The following is a 10,970-nucleotide window of genomic DNA, read 5'->3' on the forward strand; positions in this document are numbered from 1 at the left end:
ACATCAGTCTCTTACCAGCGAGTTTTACCCAATTTCCCAGGCCACCAGGTGACACAATTGGTAGTAATTCATTCAAATTACCCCTAATGAGTCAATATGGAAAAATATCAACACAACATCGTGTTCAAATAGAAATAAATTTCTACCTCATACTTGGGATCGAACGCTAGCCCCTTCTAATGAAAGGCCAGGTCGAAACCAACCATGTCACTAGAGCCCAAAAAAGAAATTGGAACCTGACGCTACCAGCTGTCCGAGGATTTACCTGGCGAGACATCAGTCTCTCGCTGGTAAGAGACTGATGTCTCGCCAGGTAAATCCTCGGACAGCTGGTAGCGTCAGGTTTCAATTTATTTTGTGGGCTCTCGTGACATGGTTGGTTTCGAACTGGCCTTTCATTAGAACGGGCTAGCGTTCGATCCCAAGTATGAGGTAGAAATTTATTTTATTTGAACACGATGTTGTGTTGATATTTGTCCATATTGACTCATTACGGGTAATTTGAATGAATTACTACCAATTGTGTCACGTGGTGGCCCGGGAAATTGGGTAAAACTCGCTGGTAAGAGACTGATGTCTCGCCAGGTAAATCCTCGGACAGCTGGTAGTGGCAGGTTCCAATTTCTTTTGTGGGCTCTTGTGACATGGTTGGTATCGACCTGGCCTTTTATTAGAAGGGGCTAGCGTTCGATCCCAAGTATGAGGTAGAAATTTATTTCTATTTGAACACGATGTTGTGTTGATATTTATCCATATTGACTCATTAGGGGTAATTTGAATGAATTACTACCAATTGTGTCACGTGGTGGCCCGGGAAATTGGGTAAAACTCGCTGGTAAGACACTGATGTCTCGCCAGGTAAATCCTCGGACAGCTGGTAGCGTCAGGTTCCAATTTCTTTTGTCGGCTCTCGTGACATGGTTGGTTTCGACCTGGCCTATCATTAGAAGGAGCTAGCGTTCGTTCCCAAGTATGAGGTAGAAATTTATTTCTATTTGAACACGATGTTGTGATGATATTTATCCATATTGACTCATTAGGGGTAATTTGAATGAATTACTACCAATTGTGTCACCTGGTGGCCAGGGAAATTGGGTAAAACTCGCTGGTAAGAGACTGATGTCACGCCAGGTAAATCCTCGGACAGTTGGTAGCGTCAGGTTCCAATTTCTTTTGTGGGCTCTCGTGACATGGTTGGTTTCGACCTGGCCTTTCATTAGAAGGGGCTAGTGTTCGATCCCAAGTATGAGGTAGAAATTTATTTCTATTTGAACACAATGTTGTGTTGATATTTATCCATATTGACTCATTAGGGGTAATTTGAATGAATTACTACCAATTGTGTCACGTGGTGGCCCGGGAAATTGGGTAAAACTCGCTGGTAAGAGACTGATGTCTCGCCAGGTAAATCTTCGGACAGCTGGTAGCGTCAGGTTCCAATTTCTTTTGTCGGCTCTCGTGACATGGTTGGTGTCGACCTGGCCTTTCATTAGAAGGGGCTAGCGTTCGATCCCAAGTATGAGGTAGAAATTTATTTCTATTTGAACACGATGTTGTGTTGATATTTATCCATATTGACTCATTAGGGGTAATTTGAATGAATTACTACCAATTGTGTCACGTGGTGGCCCGGGAAATTGGGTAAAACTCGCTGGTAAGAGACTGATGTCTCGCCAGGTAAATCTTCAGACAGCTGGTAGCGTCAGGTTCCAATTTCTTTTGTGGGCTCTCGTGACATGGTTGGTTTCGACCTGGCCTTTCATTAGAAGGGGCTAGCGTTCGATCCCAAGTATGAGGTAGAAATTTATTTCTATTTGAACACGATGTTGTGTTGATATTTATCCATATTGACTTATTAGGGGTAATTTGAATGAATTACTACCAATTGTGTCACGTGGTGGCCCCGGAAATTGGGTAAAACTCGCTGGTAAGAGACTTATGTCTCGCCAGGTAAATCCTCGGACACCTGGTAGCGTCAGGTTCCAATTTCTTTTGTGGGCTCTCGTGGCATGGTTGGTTTCGACCTGGCGTTTCATTAGAAGGGGCTAGTGTTCGATCCCAAGTATGAAGTAGAAATTTATTTCTATTTGAACACGATGTTGTGTTGATATTTATCCATATTGACTCATTAGGGGTAATTTGAATGAATTACTACCAATTGTGTCACGTGGTGGCCCGGGAAATTGGGTAAAACTCGCTGGTAAGAGACTGATGTCTCGCCAGGTAAATCCTCGGACAGCTGGTAGCGTCAGGTTCCAATTTCTTTTGTGGGCCCTCGTGACATGGTCGGTTTCGACCTGGCCTTTCATTAGAAGGGGCTAGCGTTCGATCCCAAGTATGAGGTAGAAATTTATTTCTATTTGAACACGATGTTGTGTTGATATTTATCCATATTGACTCTTTAGGGGTAATTTGAATGAATTACTACCAATTGTGTCACGTGGTGGCCCGGGAAATTGGGTAAAACTCGCTGGTAAGAGACTGGTGTCTCGCCAGGTAAATTCTTGGACAGCTGGTAGCGTCAGGTTCCAATTTCTTTTGTGGGCTCTCGTGACATCGTTGGTTTCGACCTGGCCTTTCATTAGAAGGGGCTAGCGTTCGATCCCAAGTATGAGGTAGAAATTTATTTCTTTTTGAACACGATGTTGTGTTGATATTTATCCATATATATATATATATATATATATATATATATATATATATATATATATATATATATATATATATATATATTTATATATATATATATATATATATATATATATATATATATATATATATATATATATATATATATATATATATATATATATATATATATATATATATATATATATATATATATATATAGGCTATGCATAATGTGAATAATTGCCTAATGTGAACATCAGGCTGAAAAACTGCCTAATATCCATATTCTGCGAATTTGTATGCACAATCTTCACGATAGGTAAATGACTTGCTTTATTTTCACCTTAGGCATGATTTTCAGATTACGCGCTGGTATTTTACCTAATGTGAATTGAATGACAAACCGCTGTAATTGGAGTGTTCTTGAAGGTGGTTCGAAATCTTGGGTCTGTCAGTGAATTGTTGTGGACAGGGTAAATGAGGAGCAAGGCAGAATTAACTTGGATATGATGGCAGTGAGTGAGTGGTGGCACACAGCTGGACTTGTGGTGACCGAACCTAGTGCCTGACTTTCACATTCGGTGATAATGAGCTGTATCCAACTATGAATTTCATAAAGAATTTTACCCTTTATTTTCTTAATGTTTTCTGTTTCGTTTTATGCATTATGGATCAAGCTGCCTTTGAACTTAAGCTACGTCAAACACTGAAAGGCAAGGCTGAAAATGCTGTCATCCAACCCACCATCCAGCATGATCTGTGGATACAGGTTTTATCAGTAAATTATTCTTAAGGAGCCCAATCTACGTATGACTATAAAGTCAAGCAAATTACGGAGTCCTGCGTGTTTGCAATGCTGACTGACGAATTCGATCGTGGGGTAGCAGATTCTGAAAATCTGTGATTGCTGGTCCTTAAGGAATATGATTGTCTATACACTATTAATTGTCGGTGGGAATTCTTGAACTAAAATATAAGGCAGCTTTTTTAAGTGCAATCAAACAGCCCCTGAAAAAGTCTGAAGTGGTTCTTGCTCTCTCCCTATCGGTTAAAACCGAAACAGCAAGAGCCACTGGTGGGCAAGGATATGCAAAATGTCATTGTACTACTCTTTGTACAAGACGAAGATGCGGCTTAATAACAAAACAATTTAAAAGCAACTTGTGCTTTTACCCGGCCAGATTATGCAAAAATTTCCTATTGGACGCAACTGAACCCTGAGATCTGTTGACTTATTTATTTTTTACTTATTTTGAATTATGTTTGTATTTAATCAGAAAAAGTGAAATTCTTTAAATTATCTCTACATTAACATTATTGCCTTCTGTTGCAACCACCTGTGGGTTGTATGTTGGATTAACCCTTTTACCCCTGGCTTACTTGGAAACTTCCGTGCTTTAAGCCCCAGGCATTTTCAGTTTTGAAGGGCTTTTCGACTTATTTTTTTCAAATCGCACCCACAGCCTCAATTTTCATCTTAGAGAAGTCAGATTGGTCTAATTTTTTTGGAAAAAGGTTGAAGTTTTCAATATAGTTATCAAAAGTATAAAGAAAATAATATAAATAGCCGCTATTGTTAGATGAAGTTGGGCGATGACGAAATTTTTTATATTCTTTCGTATACATTGCGATAAAGCACAGATGGGTCTTCTCACAGAAATCTTAAACCTATACCATCTTATAGAAAATTTATTCAGCTATAAGATGGTGTATAATAGTTTGTAGTTAAAAGAAGAAAAACATGAAAAAAAATAGTATACCCACAACAATTGTAAACCTAAATTTCCTTAGCGCAAGTAACGAAAATCGGAGATTGCAAAAGTTTCGTTCTATCGATCATACGTAACCTATATTTAGAGTAATTTTCTTTTTTTTTTTATTATTTTGAAGTAAATTAATTGAACTTTCTAATGACATATGCGAAAATAATGATAAAGCCATCTAAATAGTGGCTATCGTTAGGTGAAGTTAGGCGATGACGAAATGTTTTATGTTTTATCGTATACATTCCGATACAGCAAAGTAAGTTCTCCTCAAGGAGACTTCAAAATGATACCATATTATAGACAATTTATTCAGCTATAAAATCGTATATTAGAATTTGTAGTTAAACGAGAGGAAACATGGAAAAAAGTAGTAAACGAGCAAAAACTGAAAACCTAAATCTCGTTACTTGCGGTAAAGAAATTTGGGTTTACAGCTTTTACACATTTTATTATTTTTTTTCCTTATTCATTTCTTCTAACTACAAACTATTAGATACAATTTTATAGCTGAATAAATTGTCCATAAGATGGTATAATTTTCAAGTATCTGTAATGAGAATTCTCTGTTATTTATTGGAATGTATACGATAAAAAAAAAAAAAGTTTGTCATCGCCTAACTTCATCTAACAATACCCACTATTTACATTGCTTTATCCTTATTTTCACACATGCCATAAGAAAGTTCAATAAATTTTCTTCAAAAATAAAAAAAAAATAATAAAATTCCTCTAAGCATAGGTCAGTTATGACCGAAAGAAAGAAACTTTTACAATCTCCCTCTCTCTCTCTCTCTCTCTCTCCCCCCTCTCTCTCTCTCTCTCTCTCTCTCTCTCTCTCTCTCTCTCTCAGCAAAGTCAGTTTCAAATATACACAGTGGCTGCCTAAAATAAATCGACGTATTTTCAAATGAATATGTATACGGTATATATATATATATATATATATATATATATATATATATATATATATATATATATATATATATATATATATATATATATATATATATATATATATATATATATATATATATATATATATATATATATATTTATATATATATATACTATATGTATTCCTATAGAATACTTGAAATAATATGAAAACATACATGCATAAACACAACACCAACCTTTCAAATCGTAGTTACATGTTTACCAGGTTGAGACAACAGTCGCAATTTCTTCCCTTGAGTTGCCATTAAACACAGAATTTTTCATTCACACTGATCTTTCTTGACCATTAGGCATTTTATCCAACAAATGCCTTCACACATATAAAGAGGAATATTCTAAAAAGGTATAAAGCACTATCACTTATTAGAATAGGCTGTAAAAGCGCAAAATTGACGGATAACGCACGAAACACATCCTCCTTCCACAAAGTCAAGAGTTGAACTGAGACACACGGCGAGTCTTGGTGGTGACGGACTCACCCACGCTGTCCTACCTACCTCGCGCTGTGTCTTCATTCCCCGAAAAAAATATGAAATTTACTAAATGTTTCGGCAAAATAGAAATAAAAAACATACAAAAATAATTCTGATAAGCATAAAAGCTGCATGGCAACCCAAATCAGCTGCTTTGAGGCCTTTAAATCACAAGACGAGGAAATTTAAAAGTCTTTGTTTGTCCTGCCCAACAATGGCAGAGCGAGTCTTATTTTTCCCCGGGAGCAAGGATGACGACAAGAAATGAGAAATATACTCAAAGTTTCGGCAAAATAGCAACAAAAAATATACAAAAATAATCATGTTAGGCATAAATAAACGCATAACAACTAAAATCAGCTGCTTTCGGACCTTTAAATTCCTAGACACGGAGATTTTAAAGAGCGTTACGCTCATTCCGGGGAACTTCTTCCTTACGCCGTGGCGCAAGAGAGTTACGCTCACTCCGGGGAACTTCTTCCTTACGCCGTGGCGCAAACGTAAACACATCGTTACCATGATAACGAAATCATTTTTAGTAATTACTCGTGTAAATAGCTATGAAACCTAAAACAAACTGCATATGAAATACGAGCTGAATCTATAAAGAAAATTTATAGGTCAATCAAGACCCCAGTGGAGCCCAGGGAAACTTTTCATTCATCATTGTTGACACGATATCCAAGGAACAATCAAACAATAGTCACGCAGGAGTAATGATGACAATTTTTTGTAAAATTTGTATAAATGACTATGAAAAACCTCAAAAAATACAAGGAAAAATAATCTGATTGATAACAGAAAGTTTAAAGGTCCATCTTGACCTCTGTGGGGATCTGGCATTGTAAAACAATGAAAACATTGTGTTACCATGGCAACGGAACCATTTCACGTAATTATTCGATAATAATAGCTATGAAATCTAAAGCAAATGCACATAAAAGGTCAGCTGTTTCCTTTACATAAAATTTAAAGGTCATTCATGACCCCTGTGGGCCTCAGAGAACTTTTTATTCACATTACATTGATGATAAGATGTCGAAGGAACAACGAAACCACACTCTTGCACTGGTAACAGTGCCCTATTTTCGTAATATTTGTGTAAATATCTCTGCAACCTAAAATAACTGCACAGGAAATATCAGCTGATTCTTCAAAGAAAATTTAAAGGTCCATCTTGACCCTTGTTGGGCCCAGAGAAACTTTTTATTCATGTTACATTGATGACAAGACATCGAAGGAACAACATCACAACAGTAAAGCGTTGTATTTCAAATACAACGCCTGCCAAGACCTGTTATCTACGCATAAGTATAGAAAACGTACCCGTACGTCCATGGGGGTAAAGGGATGGCTTATGAGGTACGTACCCGTACGTCCTTTGGGGGTAAAAGGGTTAATATCCAATTGAACACTTAACCATAATATATGTTTAAATCAGGCAGTCATATTCTTATCAGGTAAAATTGAGCTGTAAAATTTAAACAACAGGAAAGATTGGACTAATGTTAACATATTGTAAACTTTCTGTACACCGATTGATTAATGTACACATTAGGCAATAATCCACATCCTGTGTAACTTATATATATATATATATATATATATATATATATATATATATATATATATATATATATTTATATATATATATACATATATAAATATATATATATATATATATATATATATATATATATATATATATATATACATATATATATATGTATATATACATATATATTTATATATATATATATATATATATATATATATATATATATATATATATATATATATATATATTTATATATATCTTTTATATATGTATGTATGTATATATATATATATATATATATATATATATATATATATTTATATATATCATTTATATATGTATGTATGTATATATATATATGTATATATATATATATACACATTTATATATACATTTATATATATATATATATAAATATATATATATATATATATATATATATATATATATATATATATATATATATATATATAAATATATGTGTGTGTATATATACAGACATATATATATATATATATATATATATATATATATATATATATATATATATATATGTTACAGGCAAACTGTGTAACCAGGCATTTCATAAAATACCTAAAGATTTTAGGCATTTCGCGAAATGACTGATTCACTTGGGGATTTCGCGAAATGACTAAAATTTCCAGGTATTACGTGAAATGACTGAAATTTAGTAGTTCTTATTACACACTTTGCCTGATAGAATTCAGGCAAACTGTGTAATTCTGGTATTTGCTGGAAAACACCACTTTTATGTGTTTTTAGGTATATATGGGTGTTGACACGGATTCTTATTCACTGAAAGTTGGTTTTGAATCTTTGTTATAATTAGGCTTTATTTATGAATATCTGTTCATATATTTTTCATACAAATTGCAGCCAGAATTGTTTCAAGCATAGATGTTCACTTTAAATTTAACTACCTGAGAAGTTAATTCAGTTTTGTTTGAAATGGTCTCTTTCTTTTATTTCTCTTAACTATGTGAGCAGGTAATTCTCTCATTTTGATTTATTTTAATCATAAGAACAGGTAATTCAACAAGTAAGTACCGTGATCAATATAAGCAGTTTTAGATCATTGTCTGAAACTATTTGGATTGTAAATTTAAGTAGAACTAATATCATACTCTAAATATGCAAACATCACAAGGGAATCTGTCGACCTGTTCAAGTCCTACTGTATTACCTGCCAAGAAAAGACAAAAAGAACCAAGACAAAGGGAGTTGTGGTTCGCCACATACTTACTTAAGATTTCAATTCTCGCTTCCAAGTCGATTTAATTGACATGCAGTCATCTCCACAAGCCCAACACAAGTGGATTATTGTGTGCCAGTGCCATCTGACCAGGTTTGTCATCCTCTGCCCACTCACATCGAAGGGAGTAGCTGAGGTTACTTTTCAGCTTTTGGATATCTTCATATTGATTGGTGCTCCATGCATCCTGCAATCAGATAATGGATCTGAGTTCACTACCCAAGTGGTTCGAGAGATGAAGGATCTCTGGCCGCATCTTGTGCATGGCAAGCCCCCAGAGGCACAGAGTCAAGGTTCAGTCGAACGGGCGAACTTTAGACATCAAAGACATGCTGGTTGTTTGACTCTGACAACAACACCCAAGATTGGTCCCTAGGCCTTCAATTTTGTTCAGAACCAGAAGGACTCATCATACCATTCCGGGATCAAGAGAACCCCATATGCTGCTCTGCTTGGAGAGGATCCAAAGGTTGGACTCACTTCCACTAGCTTGCTTCAGGAGGTCATTGACCGCTTAGAGACAGAAGATGATCTTGCAGCACTAGGAGCTCAGTTTCCTACTGATCCAAGTGACAAGCCACTCGAGGCCTCTGAGCCAGTCATCATCACCACCCAGCCACCCCAATCCCTTGATGAGCCAGTCACCATCTTCACCTAGCCACCCCAGGTCCACTCAGTTCAGCACCGCATATTGCATCAAGACAACAAGAAATTTCTAAGAACTGCAAGAGCGCCAGAAGGGCTCAAGTGTGCCAGGCAGAATATAGGGAAAAATGTTGCTGTGCCAGTTCCACATGCTGACAGTGGAAGGGAGGATCCAAGAAATCTTCTAGGAATCATCATGAAAGGAAATGAAAAGGACTTATACACTATTGGGGAAAGACGGGGATACTAAGGACTATACTGACAAGGACTGAGTTCAACTTATGCCCCCAACGAGTGTTGATGAAATCAACCAAGAACAGCAAGTATCTCTTCGTGAGGCACTGAAGAAAGGTACTTCTGTTTAATTGTACATTTAATGAAAGAAGAAACAATGTATAGTTTCAAGAAATATGTTGTTACAGAATTGTTGCGACTAAAATACCCTGGAAATATACAATATACCTGCAAATACATTGCTCCTGGAAATTAAAAAAAAAAAAAACAATTGCTGCTAAAATGCCATTAGCATATACAACATAACAGCAAATATACACTACTGATCTAAATTTTTTATGAACCAGGCATTTAGCGAAATCCCGGGACTCTAAAACCAGTCATTACGTGTAATGCCTGGAAATTTTAGTCATTTCACGAAATCCCTAAGTGAATCAGTCATTTCACGAAATACCTAAAATACTTAGCCATTTCGTGGAATGCCTGGTTACACAGTTTGCCTGTAACATATATATATATATATATATATATATATATATATATATATATATATATATATATATATATATATATATATATATATTTGTATATATATACATATATATGTATATATATATATATATATATATATATATATATATATATATATATATATTTATATATATATATATATATATATATATATATATATATATATATATATATATATATATATATATATATATATATATACATATATATATATATATATATATATATATATATATATATATATATATACATATGCTGAAACATTTAAGTCACTGCCTCCTATTCTTATATGTTTACTTTTATATTGATAACAATTATACTCTTTTTCCTTTTTTTATACGCTGTTTCATTACGTCTGCTTAATCATCCTCACTGTTTTCAACTAGATGAGATTTCATGACATATTAGGATACTCTACTGACACTATAAATAGTTTTAGAAACCATAATTGTCATTAGTTTTGATAATTTTATTACTGAGTCTTTATGATTTTTTTCCCCTAAAATTCAGCCATTTTTCAAACCCTACAAATGGTAAGTATAATTATATATTCAAGCTAGATCGTAAGTTGTTCATCTGATGTGTTTCGATTATTCCTAATTTTTCCTAATTCATTACTCTCGGAAGACCCAGTAAATAGAGTCATTTAAGACTTAAATAGAATTACAGTTTAAATGGAAGATATTAATTTTTTTTTCGATGCAGTTGTTTTTAAAAGAGATAAGATAAGAAAAGTCATCAAATGAAAATAATAAACGTTTTGCTCTTATTACAAATAGAAGAAACCGAATGTGTCTTGTGGGAAAAAAATGTGAAAGTAGACCAATTATTGAACACAACTATTCTTGGATCATTTTTCATAGATTGAAAAGTAGTTATTAAAAAAAAAAATGGTGGTGAAG

This window comes from Palaemon carinicauda, chromosome 37, assembly GCF_036898095.1.
Source record: "Palaemon carinicauda isolate YSFRI2023 chromosome 37, ASM3689809v2, whole genome shotgun sequence".
Classification (NCBI taxonomy): domain Eukaryota; kingdom Metazoa; phylum Arthropoda; class Malacostraca; order Decapoda; family Palaemonidae; genus Palaemon; species Palaemon carinicauda.